Genomic DNA, 8,211 nt, shown 5'->3' with positions numbered 1-8,211 from the left:
AGCATATGTTGGCAATTTGATCTCTGGTTCCTCTGCCTTTTTTAAAACGAGCTTGAACATCTGGAAGTTCCCGGTTCACGTATTGCTGAAGCCTGGCTTGGAGAATTTTGAGCATTACTTTACTAGCATGTGAGATGAGTGCAATTGTGCAGTAGTTTGAGCATTCTTTGGCATTGTCTTTCTTTGGGATTGGAATGAAAATGGACCTTTTCCAGTCCTGTGGCCACTGATGAGTTTTCCAAATTTGCTGGCACATTGAGTGCAGCACTTCCACAGAAAAAGATGGGAGATAGATGGGGAAACAGTGGAAACAGTGTCAGACTTTATTTTTTGGGGCTCCAAAATCACTCCAGATAGCGACTGCAGCCATGAAATTAAAAGATGCTTACTCCTTGGAAGGAAAGTTATGACCAACCTAGATAGCATATTGAAAAGCAGAGACGTTACTTTGCCAACAAAGGTTCGTCTAATCAAGGCTATGGTTTTTCCAGTGGTCATGTATGGATGTGAGAGTTGGATTGTGAAGAAGGCTGAGCGTTGAAGAATTGATGCTTTTGCAGAGTGGTGTTGGAGAAGACTCTTGAGAGTGTCTTGGACTGCAAGGAGATCCAACCAGTCCATTCTGAAGGAGATCAGCCCTGGGATTTCTTTGGAAGGAATGATGCTAAAGCTAAAACTCCAGTACTTTGGCCACCTGATGCGAAGAGTTGACTCGTTGGAAAAGACTCTGATGCTGGGAGGGATTGGGGGCAGGAGGAGAAGGGGACGACAGAGGATGAGATGGCTGGATGTCATCACTGATTCCATGGACGTGAGTCTGGGTGAACTCTGGGAGTTGGTGATGGACAGGGAAGCCTGGTGTGCTGCGATTCGTGGGGTCGCAAAGAGTCAGACACGACTGAGCGACTGAACTCAACTAAACTGAACACTAGAAGTAAAAAACTCAAGGAGTGCCCGGCGACCTTCCCTTGCGGCCTTCCGCTTCCGCAGGAAACTGCGCAGGCGCGTATTCCCTGGCAGAGCTTCCAGGTTGCGGGCGATGGGATCCCTGCAGTCGAGGGGAGGAGAGGCGAGGAGCGTCCAGGTCTGCAAAGTGAGAGCAAGGCGGAGCAAGGGGCAGGGAGGTGTTTAACAGAACTGTGATTCCCCATAAATTACACCCTGTTTTTTTAAATTTGTTGCCTTTAACATCTAAATAGATAGCATATTCTTCTATAATTACAATATGGAAATGTCTATGAGCAAAATAAACTTTTTGTCATATGTTGAGGAAAGAACGGTGGTAGTAGTGAAAGTCGCTTAGTCGTGTCCGACACTGCGACCCCATGGTCTATACAGTCCATGGAATTCTCCAGGCCAGAATACTGGAGTGGGTAGTCTTTCCCTTCTGCGTGGGATCCCCAAGCCAGGGATCTAACCCAGGTCTCCCGCATTGCAGGCAGATTCTTTACCAGCTGAACCACAAGGGAAGCCCCTGTTAGTAAGATTCATCCAGTGTTTTAGCAACAACATCTAAGCAGCCACGGTATGGTCAGTGTTTGGGGACAGACTTAAAAATCTGCAATCCGTGCCTACTTTTGATTTCTTCTTTGAGTGCCTGTTGGCTGCTAGGCAGTTCTCTTCTCATTAAATTCTTCCGATTTAATTTGAATTTTATATATTCCCCCACAGCCTCCTGGAAATTGTCAGGATTTGGGTCACTTTGAGCTCCCCCTCGGGATGAGAGGAAAACATGCACTGGGCACAGTGGAGAGCAGGAAGCTGGCGGGTTCCGCTGACCAGAGGCACTGCTGTGGCGGGGCTCCACGCCGCCATGCCGGCAGAGGTGGCCAGCCTTCCCAGGTTGCTGTGTCACCGCGTTACACTTTTAAGACAAAAGCTTATAACTTTGTAGACCAGTATGTTGGAAACTAGGATATGTCCTCCTAACAAGTAAAAAAGTTTCAATAAAGATTTCTCTTTTAAAATTGTTTGAAATTACGAAAGTATGACAACACATTTACATGAGGCTTTGAAAATAGTTAAAGACAGTTCCACTATATATTACAATTTTTTAAAAGTAGACAAATTAAGATTTTTAGTTGGAATTTCAATATTAAACTCTCAAAAATTAATAGAATGGACAGGAAAGTAGGATATACTAGACCTGAAAAGAATTGTGAGCCAATTCAACATAATTAAGACTTATGTAATTTTCACACAAGAGCAGGATACAAATTTTATTCAAGTTCCCATAGACTATTAACCAGGAGGCACTGGAACACGACATCAAACAAGGTGCAAAAGTTTCATGGTCTAAATAAAGAGTATTGAAATCATCCAGGGCCTGTTCTCTTATTACTGTGAACCTATGTGAGAAATCAATACCAAAAGGTATCTGAAAATAACCCATATATTTTCAAGTGCAATAAATAAATAAATAAATGTTTTTGTGAGCAGGTTCTTGCCTGTCCTGCTCCTGGCAACTCAGGGGTTGGGAACCTGGGTCTCCAAAGAGTTCCTGTAGGGCGATAATTGGATGCAGAACATTTCCTGCCATTAGAATACTTGAACCATCTTAAGAAAACAAGAAATTTTTTCTGGATTTCTCTCTGTATTGCAAACTGAAATAAGAAATACAAAACTATCCCTGGGAAAACGTGCCATTTTACAGTGACATCCCATATAACAACTTTTCCTCTTTGTTCTTCATTCAGCTGGAAGGCTAAACTCCACATGGCTCAGTGCCAGAGACACAAGGTCAAAACCTACAGTCTGAGACTGGAGGACTAAGGTACGTGATGGGAACTTCCGTCAGTACCTTTTTTTTTTTTTTTAATTTTGAAATTGACAAAGTTTACTAACCATTGCTTTAAAAAGAGCAATTTTTGTTGATCAGTTGCTAAGTCGAATCTGACTCTTTGCAACTCCATGAACTGCAGCACACCAGGCTTCCCTGTCCTTCACTATCTCCCAGGGTTTTCTCAGACTTGTGTTCATTGAGTGGGTAATGCCATCCAACCATCTCATCCTCTGTCGCCCTCTTCTCCTGCCCACAATCTTCCCCAGCATCAAAGCATTTTCCATTGAGTCCGCTCTTTGCATCATGTGGCCAAAAAGAACAATACATCTTTAAAAATTGATGAAAACTGCATTGTTCCTTTAGTTCACATTCTAAGCTTCAACTGCTCTCCACACAACAGGCCAATCATTGAGAGACAAGTTGCTGGGGCAGGAATAACAACTTTATTCAGAAAGTCAGCAAACCGAAAATATGGGGGACTGTACCCCCAAAACCATCTTATCCGAGTTAGAACTCAGTCCCCTTTTATACTAAAAGAGGAGGGAGTAAAGTCAAGTCAAATTCCTTTGAACCTAAGGAATCAAACAGTTAAGTAACAAAGCATAAAAGTCCATCAATAAAAGTTCCCTGAGAAACCTCAAATAACATCAAGGAATTTGAAGAGCAATGGAAGGCCATAAAACGTCATTGTATAGGGTCACTCCTCAACCCCTCCCCCCCCCCCCACAATATCAGTAATCTTATTACTATTGAAATCATTCCTGTGCTGGGGTAGAAAAAATTTAAGGCTACATAATATATTTAAGATATAATTTCAACTGTAAAAAGTACAAAGCTTATTTATGAGATGATGTTTTGTAATAAAACCATGGAGTTGCATATCCATGCACACATGCATGCACATGTAAATACACAATTGACTGAAATGAAGAGTTGCCTCTTGACACATTTTTAAATCATTTTCTCATCACTTTTAGTCATATGTATTTCAGCATCTCTGGGGCCATGAAAATGAGTCAACTGTACTTAAGTTGGTCAATATTACATTTTTTTTAAAGCTTGTTTATTTAGGTTGTGCTGGTCTTGGTTACTTTGTGTGGCTTTTTCTAGTTGCACTGAGCAGGAGATACTCTGTAGTTGTGGCGAGTGGGCTTCTCACTGCAATGGCATCTTTTGTTACAGAGAACAGGTTGTAGGTGAACGGCAGGCACAAGGCTTCTGTAGTTGCAACACATGGGGTCTGCAGTTTTGGCTCACAGGCTCTCGAGCATGGGCTCAGTAGTTGTGGTGGCTGGGCTTAGTTCCTCTGAGGCATGCGGAATCTTCTCGGACCAGGGAGATCAAACCCATATCCCTGCATTGGCAGACACATTCTTATCCACTGTACCAATAGGGACGTCTCAACTCTAATACTATATTAGTTTAGTTTAAACAAAAGAAAAAGTAGTAGACATATAAAAAACATATATAGAATACTTTGAGTCCTATCTCTATAAAATACCTGTATTCAGAAATAATATGAGGGCATCTCTCCTGGTGCAATGCTAAAGAATCCACCTGCAAATGCGGAAGACATGGGTTCTGCTCCAGGATAATGCCACATGCCTCGGGGCACCTAAGACCAAGTGACACAACTACTGAGCCTGTGCTGTAACGCCCAAGAGCCCAAACTACTAGGCCCACGTGCTGAAACTACTGAAGCCCAAGCATCATACAGCCCATGCTCTGCAACAAGACACAAGAATCCCATGCACCACGACTAGACAAGAGCCCCCACTGCTGGCAACTAGAGAAAAGACCAAGCAGCAACAAAGACCCAGAACACCCAAATAAATATTTTTTCTTAAAAAAATAATTTTATCTGCAGTTAATTTTAGTTCTGTAGTTATTAACAAAAACCAAATTCTATTTGTTAATTCCATAATAAAACAATGAACCAAGGTTAGTGAATTTGGGGACTTCCCTGGCAGTCCCATGGTTAAGACCTCGCACTTCCATTTCAGGAGTTTCAGGTTCAATCCATACTCAGGGAACTAAGATTCTGCAAGCTGCACCATGTGACAAAGAAGACAAAAAAAAATTAGTAAACTTGGATTTCATAATGAAAAATAGATGATGGAATGAAAAGCCCCCTAGCCCTGAGGTCTCTTTCTGAACTTTCCATTCCATTCTCAAACACCAAGATTTTCAAGGAGGTCCTTAAATGTACTATAAATAGTCAGGACTGATTTCCCATTATTGGCCTCTTTTCCAGATTTTACCACATATTGTGAGTGTTAATACCTGATGTCCACGTGTAGCTTCTTTATTCTGGTTGACAGAGAGCAGACAGCGCATCCAGATGGGCCCTAAGGAAACTTGCTGCCCAACAGCACTGAGACCACGACTCCAACCTGTGGGTGAGAAGCCCTGCCCAGGACGGTGCCCAGGGGAGCCTCCTCATAAGGTCCAGGTCACCAGGTCATGGGGAGACGGGATCTAAGTGGAGATGACAGGCCCTCAGAGAAGGCCCCCGGTGAATGTGCATGTACAGGAGACAGACAAGATACTCCAGAGTCAGACACGATTAGTGAGTCCAGAGAAGGGCATTTCAGGAAGGACAGACTGAGAATCAACTCAGAATATGACACCTGAGAAAGAGCCATTTCTGACTCTTTTTCTCCCCTCTTCCAGGTTTTTTCTCAGGCATCCTGCAGAGATTGATACTGAAAGTTGAAAACATGCTGTTTAATACCTACAATCAACATTCCCCCTTCCTGAGCCCCAACTATACACGAAGGGGAGCCTTCCATGGGGAACAGACAGTCCTCTGTGCCCACTATCTCAGGAGGGACTCAGGACAGTCAATTCCAGCACAGAGACCAACAGAGGAGCTTTCCCACACTTTCCCTCGGATCACACTCCCCTCCTGGTGAGGCCTCATGTACCCAGCAGCAGGGGGCACCTCCGCTGACCCCCCGATCCCCTTCAGGTCACACAGCAGGCCCTGGTCCATCCCCACTCAGAGCAGAGTGGCCTCCTCATCCCTGGGGCTGTTCTCAGTCCCAGAAGTGGAGCCTAAGAGCCTTGGTTCTCAATGTAGGATCCAGATCAGATTTGCTGCACTGTGAACATACCTGGGACTAGTACCCACACAGGTATCTGAGGACGTCTGATAGGGCAGGGGGCACCATACATGGTTTTGCAAAATGCTTCACGGATCTCATGGGAAACATGGGTTGAACACCATTAAAGGTGGCAAACCCAGCCCACCTCCTACTTTCTTCTTTTCCAGCCTTACTGAGATAGAACTAATGAAATGGATATGTGTATACTTATCAGGCATGATGTGACCATTTGACAGATGTATACACTGTGAAATATTATCACAATTCAGTCATCAACACATCCATGAACTCCCAGTTTCCATGTTTGTATGGTGAGAACACTTCAGATTTACTCTACTGGCAAATTTAAAGTATGTAGTAACACAGAAGAATTTACTGCAGTTAGAATGCTGCACATAGCTCCCCAGAACTCACTCATTTTACACTCAAAGTTCATACATGAACATCTTCCCATCTATAGATTGCTTTGGGTAGAATACTCATTTTCACTCTATTGATTCTTCCAATCCACGAACATGGTATATTGCTCCATCTATTTGTGTCATCTTTCTCTCACTAGTGTTTTATAGTTTTGTACAGGTAAGTCTTTTTGTTTCTTTAGGTGAATTTATTCATAAGTACTTTATTCTTTTCATTGCAATGGTGAATGGGATTGTTGCCTTAGTTTCTCTTTTTTTCATTGTTAGTATATAGGAATGCAAGAGATTTCTGAGTATTAATTGTATATCCTGCAACTTTACTATATTCATTGATTAGCTCTAGTAATTTTCTGGTGGTATCTTTAGAGTTTTCTATGTAGAGGATCATGTCATCTGCAAACAGTAAGAATTTTACTTCTTTTCCAATCTGGATTCCTTTTATTTCTTTTTCTTCTCTGACTGCTAAGACTTCCAAAACTATGTTGAATAGTTGTGGTAAGAGTGGGCATCCCAAATAGCATGCACAACTTTTGTGTGGTTTCTTTGAAAGACATATATTTTTAAGTCTAATACACTCTGATGTCTTGATAAAGCCCTTGCCTACACAGTTCATGACTTCTCTTCAATATGGACTCTTATTGCATAATAATTCAACTCAAGGTGGAACTTTTTCCACTCCGATTGCATCTGTAAAGCATCACTCTAGTATCGTCCCCAAACTTTGCTGTTTCAGAAAATTCCTTCCTACAAACACATTTGTGTTGCTTGTCTCCAGGATATATATTCCTACATACCTAGTAAGTGAGTAGTAATTGTAAAAACTGCCATAGTCATTGCATTTCTAAGTATAAAGTATTTGATAAATCCTGAGTTTAAGGTAGCACCTAAAAGCCTTGCCACATTACATACACTTGTAAGGATCTCCCTAGTATGGATCATCTGATGATTGGTGAAATATGAGCCCCGAGTGAAGGTTTTACACATTCATTATCACTTGTAAGCTTGTCCTTCAGAATGACTTCTTTGGCTAAGTGGCTAAGTCACATCAGTCATGTCCAACTCTGTGTGACCCCATAGATGGCAACCCACTAGGCTCCCCCGTCCATGGGATTCTCCAGGCAAGAACACTGGAGTGGGTTGCCATTTCCTTCTCCAATGCATGAAGTTGAAGAGTGAAAGGGAAGTTGCTCAGTCGTGTCCAACTTTTCTCGACCACATAGACTGCAGCCTACCAGGCTCCTTCGTCCATGGGATTTGCCAGGCAAGAGTACTGGAGTGGGGTGCCATAGCCTTCTCAAATGACTTCTTTCAGTTCAGTTCAGTTCAGTTCAGTCGCTCAGTCATGTCCAACTCTTTGCAACTCTATGAATCGCAGCACGCCAGTCTTCCCTGTCCATCACCAACTCCCGGAGTTCACCCAGACTCACGTCCATCGAGTCAGTGATGTCATCCAGCTATCTCATCCTCTGTCATCCCCTTCTCCTCCTGCCCTCAATCCCTCCCAGCATCAGAGTCTTTTCCAATGAGTCAACTCTTCGCATGAGGTGGCCAAAGTACTGGAGTTTCAGCTTTAGCATCATTCCTTCTGAAGAAATCCCAGGGCTGATCTCCTTCAGAATGGACTGGTTATCTCCTTGCAGTCCAAAGGACTCTCAAGAGTCTTTCTAACACCACAGTTCAATTGAGACTGTTGTCTATAAGCTCTCTATAAGACTGTTGTTAAGACACACTCATTACATCAACATAGCTTCTAGTATTAGAGTACGAGTTTTCTCATGAAGGCTAAATGGAAACACCTGACAAAAGCCTCACCACAATGAATACATTTGTAAGGTCTCTTGCATATGGATCCCCTGATGTCTTTTTAGGCCTGAATGCTACCTGATGCATTTGCCCCACTTAT

General features: G+C 42.8%; 1 pseudogene; it reads right to left on the bottom strand.

Annotated features, from left to right (window-relative positions):
* Positions 1-1,531: 1,531 nt before the first annotated feature.
* On the bottom strand, positions 1,532-1,815 carry LOC147354456 (bolA-like protein 3 pseudogene; annotated as a pseudogene).
* Between the last annotated feature and the right edge of the window lie 6,396 nt (positions 1,816-8,211).

This window comes from Bos grunniens, chromosome 18 (genome assembly GCF_055505025.1).
Source record: "Bos grunniens cultivar Pamir isolate PY7600 chromosome 18, Bosgru_T2T1.0, whole genome shotgun sequence".
NCBI classification, from domain to species: Eukaryota; Metazoa; Chordata; class Mammalia; order Artiodactyla; family Bovidae; genus Bos; species Bos grunniens.
The sequence above is the reverse complement of the archived record's forward strand: the minus strand, read 5'-3'. Positions and strand labels throughout refer to the sequence as shown.